Below are 12,411 nucleotides of genomic sequence, written 5' to 3'. Positions count from 1 at the left end.
GCTCTTTGTAGATTTGTCATGTGTCTGAGTATTTATGCACCTACATGGCTGCTGAAAGAAGCACACTAGAATACATTCTTGTGGTATGTGTGTTTATATTTAACACATATATATACAGTATGTGTGTATATATATAAATATATGTCTGTGTGTATGAGAAACAGATGCACTGTAGGCAGATAAAGCAGATAAATATAGATCCAAATAGAAGCACAAGCATATAAATATAGACGTTCTATAGCGTGAAAGCTAGCAGATCAGCACCGTTTCATTACTGCCTCAAGCTTTGTAATAAAGAGTTGAAAACCAGTGAACTAACACTGAAATTTTTGACTGAATGACACTGACAGTTCAGAAGACATGGTATAAGGTAAGAAAATAACCTTTCTTTCAACTCTGAGGAGAAATTAGCAGGAAGCTTTATTACTTTTAATTAATTGATTTATGAAAGTTTTTAGATAGTAGGTAGTGTGATATTTTTAATAGTACAAATATGCCACTTTTCCTCCCAAAGAATCAGAAATAAGTACAAGGAGAAAACCTACTCTAACTTTGAAAGATTTGACAGGGGTGACAGACACCTGGACCCTTTTGACCGCAGTTCACAACTTTCCCTTGCTCCTGGGTTTGGGAGGTAGGAAGGTTTCATGCTACATTATCATTCACAGGCCCCTCTGGAGTCTTTCAGAAATGCTCCCAAAGGAGGCATTTGAAGCACAAGGCCAGAGTCACCATTGTTCAGTTAGAGTGGTGGGGATGCTTGCAGTTGTGTTCAGTGAGTGTGCTGTGAGTGTAAAAATGGCCTTCCATCTGTTATTCTGTACCACTGTCTGTTCTCACAGGCAAAATCATTTGTGAGGTTTTTGCTGTGTGTTACTTTGTATGAGGAGGATGTTGTGAGTTATTTTCAGCTGGTTCAAGTTAACTGAGTACTTTACTTTTTAATGTCAGAAGTTATAGCTTGGTCATGTGTTTAAATATGATTTTAAAAGAAGCACCTCCTATCTTTCCATAATCCATGTCCATTTTCTCCAGAATTGGATCTCTTCTCCAGCTCTGTGACAAAGCAGTCAGAAAAGCTGAAATCTGATGTCCTCCGGACACGGGCAGACACACAGCTCACTTTTCCAAGTGTCACAAAGCTGTCTGAGTGGTTGCTGCTGCTGCATTCCTCTGTGTTTAGTACACAGTGGCTCTTCCTGATGGGGTTGGAGCACTGGGGAGGGGAGAAGGTTCCAGCTCTCTCTTTCCGCATCTCCTAAACCAGGAGCTAATGTTCCTTCCGTCTTGCTCCCAATCTGTGGCATGGGCAGCACTACCTGCGAGCTCTTCATTAGTTACATCTCTGCTTAAATTCCTCATGTAGCTATGGTTTTACAAACAGTTTTCATAAATATCCAGAGGTCTTCAGGAAGTATGTAGGTATGTGTACATCTGTGGACCTGGGACTCCACAGGGGCCTGTGAGCAATCTTTTAGCATGAAACCTACCTACCTCCCAAACCCAGGAACAAGGGTAAGTTATGGACTGCAGTCAAAAGGGTCCAGGTGTCACCCCTGTCAACTCTTGGAAAGTTAGAATAGGTTTTCTCCTCATACTTATCTCTGATTCTTTGGTAGGAAAAGTGACATATTTGTACTATTAAAAATACCTCCTCTCTCTCTCTCTCTCTCTCTCTCTCTCTCTCTCTCTCACACACACACACACACACACACACACACACACACACACACACAAATCCATGTAAGTTTCAGCCTCCCAATTCTATATTGTGGAAGTAAAATGGAATATACTTTCAATTTCATACGGTTTTTAAAGAATGGTTTTTATTAATAGGTAAACATAAACAGTATAGTGCTTCAGACTGCAGTCCTTTAAAATGTTTTTCTTGGTTGCTTGATAAGCTGTAATGTTACCTTAAATATGATTATTTGTAAGAAAAACATGGGGGCTAGAGATACGGTTCAATGGTTAAAAGCATGGATTGTTCTTCCAGAGGACCTGAGCTCAGTTATTAATATGCACATCTGGCAATACACAACCTCTGGCATCCATGAGTACTTGCACTCATGTTCTCATCCCTACGCATCAACACACATGTATACACAAACTAAAAATTGAAAACAGGAGCTGGACAGATGGCCCAGGGGTCAGGAGAGCTTACTGTTCTTGAAGAGGACAAAGGTTCAGTACCCACACACATAACAGCTCACAATTTTCTCTATTTCCGGGGATCTAACATCTTCTTCTGACTTCTCTGCATTCGTGCATGTACATGATACAATAAATGCACACACGCTCACATACATACACATAATGAAGAATAAATAACCTTTAAAGATAAAAATTACTCTTTTTAAAAAGAGAAATGAAAAACATGTAAAATACTATAGCCACATAAAAAGATTCAGTAAAAACTGAAAAGGGAATCATTATTAAAATAACTGTATGTTTAACTGTACCTACACATTATGTATGACCTCCTTTGCTTAATAAATATATTAAGATTAAAATTCTAAGGGTAACTAGGAGTATATGCGCTCTTCTTATTTTTCATTTGTTTCCTTTTCTCCTGGATTAATATATGTATTGTGCATCTTTCATTAATTATTTAATATGAATTGGCACAAATTTTGGCAAGCAGAAAAACAATTGTGTACACACATGGGAATGATAACAGTGTACTAATCATCTGATTTTCTATGCATTATATTTTTAAAAGTCTTATCTAGTATAAGAATCTTAATTGAAAATCTCCAAGCAATAAAAACCTTGAGGTGACTTACTGACTCCTTGGAAAATGTGCATTCGTCCTCTAAGACAGGGAGCATCTTCCAAGCGTACACTGGGAGGAGTGCATTTGCCTAAACATAGCATGATGTCAGAACTGAGAGTAAAACAAGAGCTTACTTTTGGGGGATCATTCACTTTACCTCTTAACTTGGAACATGAGTTGGCTTTCATCTTTGACAAGGAAGAATTTTCATTTAGACAGCTTCATATTCTGACACATTGTGATGTATGTGTATGTGGGCTATAGATCCTAATCCAGGACTTACTTTACAGCTTTTAAATTACTTCTAATGCAGTCTTAGATGGAATAATAACAAGTCTGTAACTAGAGTGCTTGCTAATCAGTACGACACGGCAGTGGAATTCACAGGAGGCTAATCTTAAATGAAGTAACACGAGTGGACACTGAGATGTAGAATATACTCAGTGTATTAATTGCTTTCTCTTGCTTCAATAAGAAGCAACTCTGACCAAGGAAACGTACAAAAATGTTTGCCTGACTTACGCATAGTTCTAGAGTGTGAGAGCCCATAACTGGACATCATGGACATGTGGCAGGAACAGGAAGACGAAAGCTGAGACCCTGAAACAGCACAAAATGAAGAGAGCAAACTGGTAGGAGGTGAGGCTTTCAATTTTGAAGCCCACATCCAGTGGTAGATGTCCTTCCTCCAACAAGGCTGTATCACTTAAATTTCCCCAAACCATAATAACAGCTGAAGGAAAAAGTGTTCAAATGTCTGAAACTAGGAGAGACGTTTCTCATTCAAACCACTCCACGAGTAGATCCTATTGTCCTCGGCCCTATCGATTTAATACGTAACTGATTTTCCTCTCTATCCTTCTCTGCCATATAACTTAGGAGACAGTTCTAGGAAAACCAGAACAAGGAAACATTTTAATTATCATCGAATGCTCACTCTGAGAAGAGATCTAAAGAAATCATCAAAATTCTTGTTTCCAATTATTGTAACCACAGAAAAGAGGGAGCCAAAATAAGTAGATCTTCCTACCTAAATACAATATTGTTGAATTCCTGTTCACACCAATAAAATGGCTTGAAGTGATATACATTAAGTCTTTCCAGTTAATAGGCAACCTCTTTATTCTTCACATACCAGATTAGCGTCCTTTATTTCACCCTGGCTCCTGTAGACTTCCTTGTTGACTATGAACTACTTCTATTAGGGAAACCTGTGACTTTAGACTACTAATACCATTGGGATGGATAAATAGTTGCTGTATGTTTTATTCTTATAGGGAATAATATCCTACTGTAAGGTACTTGAACTTCATTTCAGCTTAGAATTGTAACTGAATTAAAAATCCTTTAAGAGTAAGGATCATAATGGAAACAATGACACAATCTTAATTACAGGATTCTGGCAGCCATACCCTGAATATCCAGAGACTTCCCAGTTTGCTTTTAACCATTTTAGTCTTCATTTACTGTGTAACTGAAATTTCAGTGTGCATCTTCCCAACTTCGATTGGAATTAAGAACATTTGACCTGCAGCATTAAGCTACATTAAGCTACTGGGATTTCTCTGGATCCTTTCCTGTTGAGCCATAACTATTATCGAACATGTGCATCTATGGCATAGAAACAACATAAAGGAGCTGAAAGGCAGCCTGTTGTTGTGGGAAATTAGTGCCCTGGAGATCAAGGAGCTTTGCTTTCTGTCTTTGATGAGGTACTTTATACAGGCCCGATGTCCATATTGGCCATTGAGAGGTCTAGACAGAGAGAAGCCTGCCAACTGTAGATACCCTCGCTGCTTACTGCCTTGTCACTCTTTCTAAAATGTTAAGTATTTGCCTAAGACTTACTGATTATATATTACTTTATTTATAGTTTTTCTTACTTATATTTTTCTTTATAATTTCAAAGTATATCAAAGCTCTTTAACAAAAAAAATATGACTTACACATGAAAAGAAGAATAAGAGAAAGTGACTAAACAGAAAGAGGGGCTTGAAGTCAGGAGAAACCCATCAGGCAGACACAGGGGACAGTAAGCAGGTCTTCTCAACAGCCTAAGATGATAAGAATGGGAGTCAGAAGAGAAGTAACAGTTTCAACAGTAGACTCACGTTTAAGATAAAAAATTAAGTATAAGCTAGCTTTGAGGTGAACATTTTACATAATGTAAGGAATTTTTGTGTTTTATAAAAGAATCCTTTGAAATTGTTCCCTATGGCATTTAAAATAAGCTTCAATTTATACGCTTTGATTTACTCTATGCTGTGGGAAAATTAAGAGTAAGCTTTAGGTACAGTCCCAGCTCTGTCTCAAAGTGTATGTTCCTCAGAAAAGTTAATCCCCAGCCTTCAGATCTTCATATATAAAATGAAGCAGAAAGGCAAGTGCTCATCTTGTCTTAAAAACCATGCAGAGTATGCTGTCCACACACATGCTCCTTGAGAAGAGTTGAATTTATTTACATTAAAGGAATGGCTAAAGTCACACACGTGCGCGCGCACGCGCGCGCGCGCGCGCACACACACACACACACAGTGTCTTTAAAAGTTGTGATGAAGTGTGTGTGCATGCAGAGCTCTAGAGAGCTGACAAGATGGTATTCTCATGCTTCGGAAGCAGCTTGGCTGCCATTCTACCGCATGCTTTTAGTTGAGCCCTCAACTGTGGTTTTGGAGAATTGCAGCTGTAATTTCTTTCCTAAAGGTCTTATTCTCCAATTAACTGCAAGATTGCATTTCTGTCTTCCTGATCCAGAATTTATTTTTCTCATAAAACTCCTGTTTAACCAAGAAAATGAAAATCAGTATATTCTTGGTTGCCCTTCTGTTAATTTAAATTTGCATAACCTAATCAAAACTCAACCTGCTTTGCCCTTCAACAAAAAGCTGTATTCTCTTCCGTTACTAAGTGGCTACATTCTTCTTAGTATTTTTTAAAAGATGAATTATGTTGATATCCCATGACTTTTCCTTTAGAATATGTCCATGAAAATTAAAATGGACTTGTCTGAGCCCAGGAGTGAATTGGAAACCAGGCTGAAAGAACAGGTGAAAACGAGCACAACATTTTGCTGATATTATCAGTATTATAATTTTTCTAAAGCTTTATTTTTTTGTAATAAAATGGAACTGAAGTCAACTGACCCCAAGCTAACCGCCTGATGGTTCCTTTACATCATTATTTGGCCTGAAAATAAATGATACAGAAAAAGCAGCCTAAGATTTCATAGAAAGCATTGAAATATGTTTTTTGAGGCTTTTCTATTTTCTTTTCCTACAGATGTTTCTTCCACAGATATTTCACAGTTTCAACAAATATTTGCTAAGCACAGAGAAGGTTTTAGAGTGTACTGGGCACTAGGTCTAGCTCTGCACATTTCCTTGTGTGGTCAGCGTCTCTGACAGAAGGTTGGAGTAGTTATTTACTTGCTCATGTGGAAGGGATGACGATGGGACGGTCAGAAATGACCCCAGTTTCCTCTTTTCCTCTGATAACCATGATTTCCTAGTTCCTACTTTAAAACATTTCCACAATGGAAATAAGGACCCATCCAGCTTTCTGTTGTTATTATTATTAGTAGTATTATTAATCATTTTATTCATTTACATTTCAAATGCTATCTCCCTTCCAGGTTACCTCTCCACAACCCCCTCTCCAGTCTCCCTTTCCTCCTCCCTTTGGCTGTATGAGGGCGCTCCTCCACTCACTCACACACTCCTACCTCATCGCTCTAGCATTTCCCTACCTTGGGGCATCAAGCTTCCACAGGACCAAGGGCCTCCCCTCCATTTGATGTCAGATAAGGCCATTCTCTGCTACATAAGTATCTGGAGCCATGGATCCCTCCATGTGTTCTCTTTGGTTGGTGATTGAGTCCATGGGAGCTTTGGGTGGTCCTGTTAGTTTATATTGTTTTCCCTGTAAGGTTGACATCCCCTTCAGGTCCTTCAGTCCTCTCCGTAGCTCTTCCATTGGGGTCCCTGGGCTCAGTCCCATGGTTAGCTGTGAGTCTCTGCATCTGTATTGGTCAGGTGCTGGTAGAACCTCTCTGGGGACAGCTATACCAGGCTCCTGTCAGCAAGCGCTTCTTGGCATCAGCAATAGTGTCTAGTTTGGTGTCTGCAGATGAGATGAATCTAATCCTGTACTCAATCAAGAGATTGCCTGTGTCTTTCTTATCCTAGTATTGATCTTGGCTATGGAAGAGCCCACAGGTGCTGGAGTGTCCTGTACCTAGAGGAAGAGTGTAGTCATGGGTACTTCTGGGTATAAACATTTTACAGCAGGGGAAACAGGAAGCAATAGCGAAGGACAGCAGCACCCATCTTATGTATGCTCCAGAGCTACATGGTCTCTGGATGTACAGCCTAAGAAATTATTTCCATTTCTTCTAAAACTGGTGTTTGGGTTCTTCCTCACATTGGCTATTTCCTTCTTGGCCAGGGCTGTTCCATTAAACCAAATAACCTACGAATTATCATCTCGCCAAGTAATATGTGGCAATATTTGCCCTGACAATACTTCATGCATCTTAGAATTTTTGCAGCAAGGAAAACTAGTGGGGTCATAGCAGTAGTTATCACCCACACAGATTCACAATTGGGTCTGCAAGTGGCAAATTGCTATAGGTGAAGAATTTTTTTCAGTTAAGTGAAACTGATTTCAGTAATTTGAAACATTAGTTCTTTCACACACGGACCTGCCAGTAAACTTTGTTAGAAATAAGATTGGAATACCATAGTTACTATTTGGATCACCCACTCATATATGTTGTCCTAGGACCTGAACAACAGCTGAAAGTCAGGGCAAAGGAAATTAAAAACAAAAAACAACCAAAGAAAGGAACTTATCCCCTGCTTTAGGACTGCTTCTCTAAGTGTTTTCCAATTCCCCTCCAGACCCATGTTTCCCTGTCTCCCTGTCTTCCCCTTTCTCCTTTTGTTCCCTCCCTTCCTGCTCTTTTCTTTTTAGTGTTCTGAATTCATTAGGTGGCATAGAGTGAATCAATAGTAAACGCTAACCGCCTACTCTGGACTCAGTTACGCAATAGCGCAGAACTGGTACACAGACAAAAAGGGGAAAGCGCACACAGCTTTACATTCAAAAGCTCTCACATAATTTTACTTTTCTACAGCCAAAAAGGAAGTAACAGATGGGGAAACTTACAGTTTTTCCCCCTTTCCCAGACTGTTTAGAAAGGAGGTAGTTAACATCCACGGCCATTTCTAGTTACCCTAGCCTGTAGCAACATCCCATAATTGTCAGAGCCATAACTGGCTTTAAAACAGGACTTTGTGACTGTCAGTGATGTAATGGATTTTCCAGGTAATTTGAAACGAAAGTATTCTGAGACTGTTTCACTTGTTTAATGGAAAATCAAAAAATTCTAAGAATAAACTTAATTATAAAGCAGGAGATAAGAAAGATGACTGTATGCACACGTGTTTCTACTTGCAATATATTCTGGTATAATATTTATGTGAAAACAACCTGGTATAATATTTATATGAGAACAACTCAGTAAGATGTTTCTCTTCCTTTTTACTTCAGTTACTGTAAGTCTCTAACATTCTCTTTCCCATTACAAAGCACAGTCAAACCCAGTCTCAGTACAGCAAACATCTTGATGCTACAACAGGACAGAAGGCTTCATTCAAATGCCCAGTAGCGTTCCTTCTCTGAATGACAGCTCTGTGTATGAGTCTAGAGCTTGTGGAATTCTCTTCTAGAGCCCCCCACCCTACCCCCTTGTCACACTGCTCCTGGAACACCTTTGCAGTCACTGCATCAAGAAATCTTTCCTCCCCACTCCCCTTCCGTCTCTTCTCTCCTCTCTGCTCTCCAGTCACTCTTCTTACTCCCACCTCCTCAGCCCTCCTCTTCTGTAATCTCTGCTTTCTCCCCTGCCCTCCTCTCTGGTCTCTCTCCTCTGTCCTTGTGGCTCTTCACCTCTTTCCCATGCCTCTCCCTTCACACTGAAGGGTGTTCCCAGCCTAGATGGAAACAGTGCAGTGCGTGTGCTCTCAGTCTTTAGTCCATCCTAAAACATTTTGTTTCACTTACCCCGAGGAGTTCTCTGGGAACCAGGCATTTGTGTCTGATAAGGAAGCATCTGGAGAGAAGGGTGTTTGTTTTGTTCTTTCATTTTACTGTCTGGCCATCCATGTGTATAAAGTGTATATAAAATGATACAGAGGCCAACAATGGACACTGCAGAGAGCTGTTAAAGCAGCTGGGAGGCAGGGGTAGTTCTGTCTGTTTCAACCAAATGAAGGGATGGTGAAAGGCGCATGGGAAAGAGAAGACATGGTCTCTCCTGTACAAATACAGCCTGTTGAAGAACTGTCTTTCTTAAATTCTGAAACAATTCATTCTTTATATGTGGATGCTAAAACCTTGAGATATCAACCAGTTTAATTTATTAAAAGTCTGAGGTATTTTTTCTTTGTGTGTGTGTGTGTGTGTGTGTGTGTGTGTGTGTGTGTGTGTGTGTGTGCGTGTGTGTTGTTTAAAGTATATTTTTGCCTGGCTTTTCAGGTTCCATTGCTCAAACACAGGTCTCTTTATTGTAACAACACAATGATCAAGATTATTGGCATTTTGTATATCTGCATTTTCAATTACATAGGGTTTGTTGTTTTAAAATGAATCATGACTAAACTAGTAAATATTTTAAACAAGAACACACACACACACACACACACACACACACACACACACCCCATGCACACACTTTCCAACTCTTCTGTACAGAATCTGTAACTCAGAGGACTGCTTAAGGAATACTATTGATATGAAAATCCGACAGGACATTCAAGTGTTTAGCCAGGAAATTGTATTTGCACATATTTTTCTACATATCCCTCTAAGTCTATTATGGCTGATCTTGAGTTCCAATATGCACTAATGCATATTGGTACCATATTATCCAAAATATCCCACCTCATCTCTACTTGCTGCTGTTGGCAGTAGTGACAGTGACTTAGCTGTCCCACGAGAATGACTTCAGTGGTGCTGCCTGGTATACAGAGCAGCTTCCTAACTATGTTCTGTGTTTTGGTAAGACATAAAGTAATTCCTTATAATGCAGGTTTTTGCACTATTGGTTACATAACCTGTAACCAAGTTATTCTTCTGTGTGTACAAGTTTCCTGCACATACAAAGGAATTTATTCTGAATACCCTAATTTTCAAATAACTTTTTAAAACTGAAAAACTAAAATCCTCAAAGGGAATCAACATTTCTAGGGTATCAAAAAGAGTTATAGTAGACATCTGGTCATGGAAGAAGCAGAGGGAAAGGTGTGATGCCTTCCTGCCTCCCTCTGCCAGGTGCCTTCGCTTTCTATCTTGGAGGGTTTTCACACTCTGCACCACGGGTAGGCAGGATTGTATTTTAAAGTCCACTTCATGGCAGGCCAGTGTACTCAGCCTTCCCTGTTAGCTGTAACCATGGCCCTTGGGAACATACAGGCTATATGTACTTTTTCTGTGACAGTGCTTGATTCAAGTAGAGGCAAGGCTGACAGCCTAAACTTCCTGCTGCCGTTCCATGCAAAGCAGGAGAGCTTAAGTTTTCTCTGATAGTTCTTAAATCCTGCACCTCCCTTTCGCCTCCGTTTCTCTTCTCATTGCTGAGTACGTTCTGAGTTTTTAACAAGATGCTCATTCACTGACAGCTTTTCAGACAGAATCTCTTACCTAGTTGTGCCTTGTGTGAGGTAGCAGCTTCATAAATATTTCTTTTGGTGTGCTGGGAGACTCACTGGCTGTCCCGGAGTACGGTCCAGGCAAGTGTACACCATGCAAGGAAAGAAGACACTGAAGACGAGCGTCTCGGTTCTAGCAATGGAGGCATCATCCTATTTAATAAAGAAGAGCTGTCGTCTACTCTCATCTTACTCTTTGTTGGTGTGATCTAACCAACTGAGCAAACTTGGGTAGTTGCTCTCATTCTTTATAAAAATTCAACTCTCCGAAGTCAATTGAACGTCTTTCCTAGAGATTCTTTTCAGTGGTGATTGCTAAGTAGGCTCATATTAAAAAACATAACTTTTGGCAAGCTATCTGGGTGATCTTCATTAAATTTTATATGCATATGTGTGAGATTTTGGCTCTCAAATACACCTCTCTTGAACTCTGCCACAGACTTCCTTGAATGTAGGCTTTTCTTATATCCTCTGGATAGTTAATTCTGTTTTCATTTATATATATATAATATATATATGAATATATATAATATGAATATATATATATATTCAACCTTTCCTATGAGTGACTCTCATGTACAGTCTCATTATTTGTGACTGGACAAATTTCAGGTCTTTCTGAGTCCTGTTTGGAGTAGTTTGGTTATGATTTTCTATAGGCTGTCATTATGGTGCTCATATTGAAGGTTCAGTGACTATCAGGAAAACTTGTAGCTTCTGTATTTTTAAGGCAATTGATAAGAAATGCCACGTAGAAATATTAATAGGTGTATACTATTGGGCTATCAGTTTCTAAAATGTAGATTATATAACAGTTGGAGGCTTGTTTATTCCACAGTTGAAAATTTTTTAATGTTAATTTTTATTTCAATCTGTTACTTTGTGACTTAGCATAAAAGTTTTAAAGGTTTCAGTTCACATTTGTGCTTCTCTTACCCAGCTCGGGAATATAAAACCATACATTAATTTGTCATCAAGAAGGATAGCACAGCCTGTACTCTGACGAAGTGTCATGAAAGCAGGCATACACAGTCCATCACTTGTTTTCCCATCGCTGCCACAAGACTGAACATCCAGAGCATGAGTAACGAACCAGCCCAGAGCAAGGAAGGCCCAGTTTGCTTTTATTTATAAAATGGTTAATGAAAAGTACAGTAAAATTCAAACAGAATTGTAAATCCTTGTGGTTCCCAAATGTTTGATTATTTTTTAAGCAGATCACAATAATTAACTGTGAAACTGAACTTTCTCAGCACAGAGTGTACCGTCTAAAGGGTTAGCAATCATTTATTACTGGCTGCATCCGGTTAGTGATCATCAAGTTAAATATTCAGGCACTCACCAAGTAACCTGTTGGGAGGGTCTCATTGTGCTTTTATTCCCAAAGGGAACCATCTTTTACTTTCTCCTATCTCCAAGCCAGGGTGCCAAGGGACAAGTGGACTCTTTTCTGTGATCAGCATGTTGTCATATGTTAGGTGAAATGCCTACCGACACTTATGGTATCCTTCTCCATTTCAGACTGTTTCATCATCAGCAATTGAGTATTTCATACAGCCTTGCTGACTGGTAAGTAAGATTTCATTGTCTCTCAATTGCAGGCCAAAATATCAAAGTCCAAGGAAATAAAATGTATTCATACCAAATTTAGCAACTCTGGTCAAACAAGAAGTAAATCTAAGAACTGTAGTGAATTTACCACCACAAGACTAAATTTGAATAGAATGTGTTTTGATACTGACAAAATATAGAAGAATAAGAACCAATATAACAGTATTGTTAAACATTTTGAGTGACTTGAGTAGACATGGATAGAGGCATTAAAGGACTTGTTTGGAAGTCTTCCCGAAGATAAATTTTTCTAAAGAACTTCTGAAAGGACAGAAACAGTCGTAAGGTGAAGATAGATACTGATGTTCCCTATGG

At 39.2% G+C, this 12,411-nt stretch overlaps 1 protein-coding gene across 1 annotated transcript in view; it reads left to right on the top strand.

Annotated features, from left to right (window-relative positions):
- The window catches only part of Zbtb20 (zinc finger and BTB domain containing 20), a 739,030-nt gene that overhangs the window by 382,484 nt on the left and 344,135 nt on the right, over positions 1-12,411 (top strand). The window contains 1 exon segment of the mRNA NM_001105880.2: positions 12,007-12,054. The gene's annotated coding sequence lies outside the window, so the exon portion shown is untranslated.

This window comes from Rattus norvegicus, chromosome 11, assembly GCF_036323735.1.
Source record: "Rattus norvegicus strain BN/NHsdMcwi chromosome 11, GRCr8, whole genome shotgun sequence".
NCBI lineage: Eukaryota > Metazoa > Chordata > Mammalia > Rodentia > Muridae > Rattus > Rattus norvegicus.
Note: the sequence above shows the minus strand (reverse complement) of the source record. Positions and strands in the feature narration are given on the sequence as shown.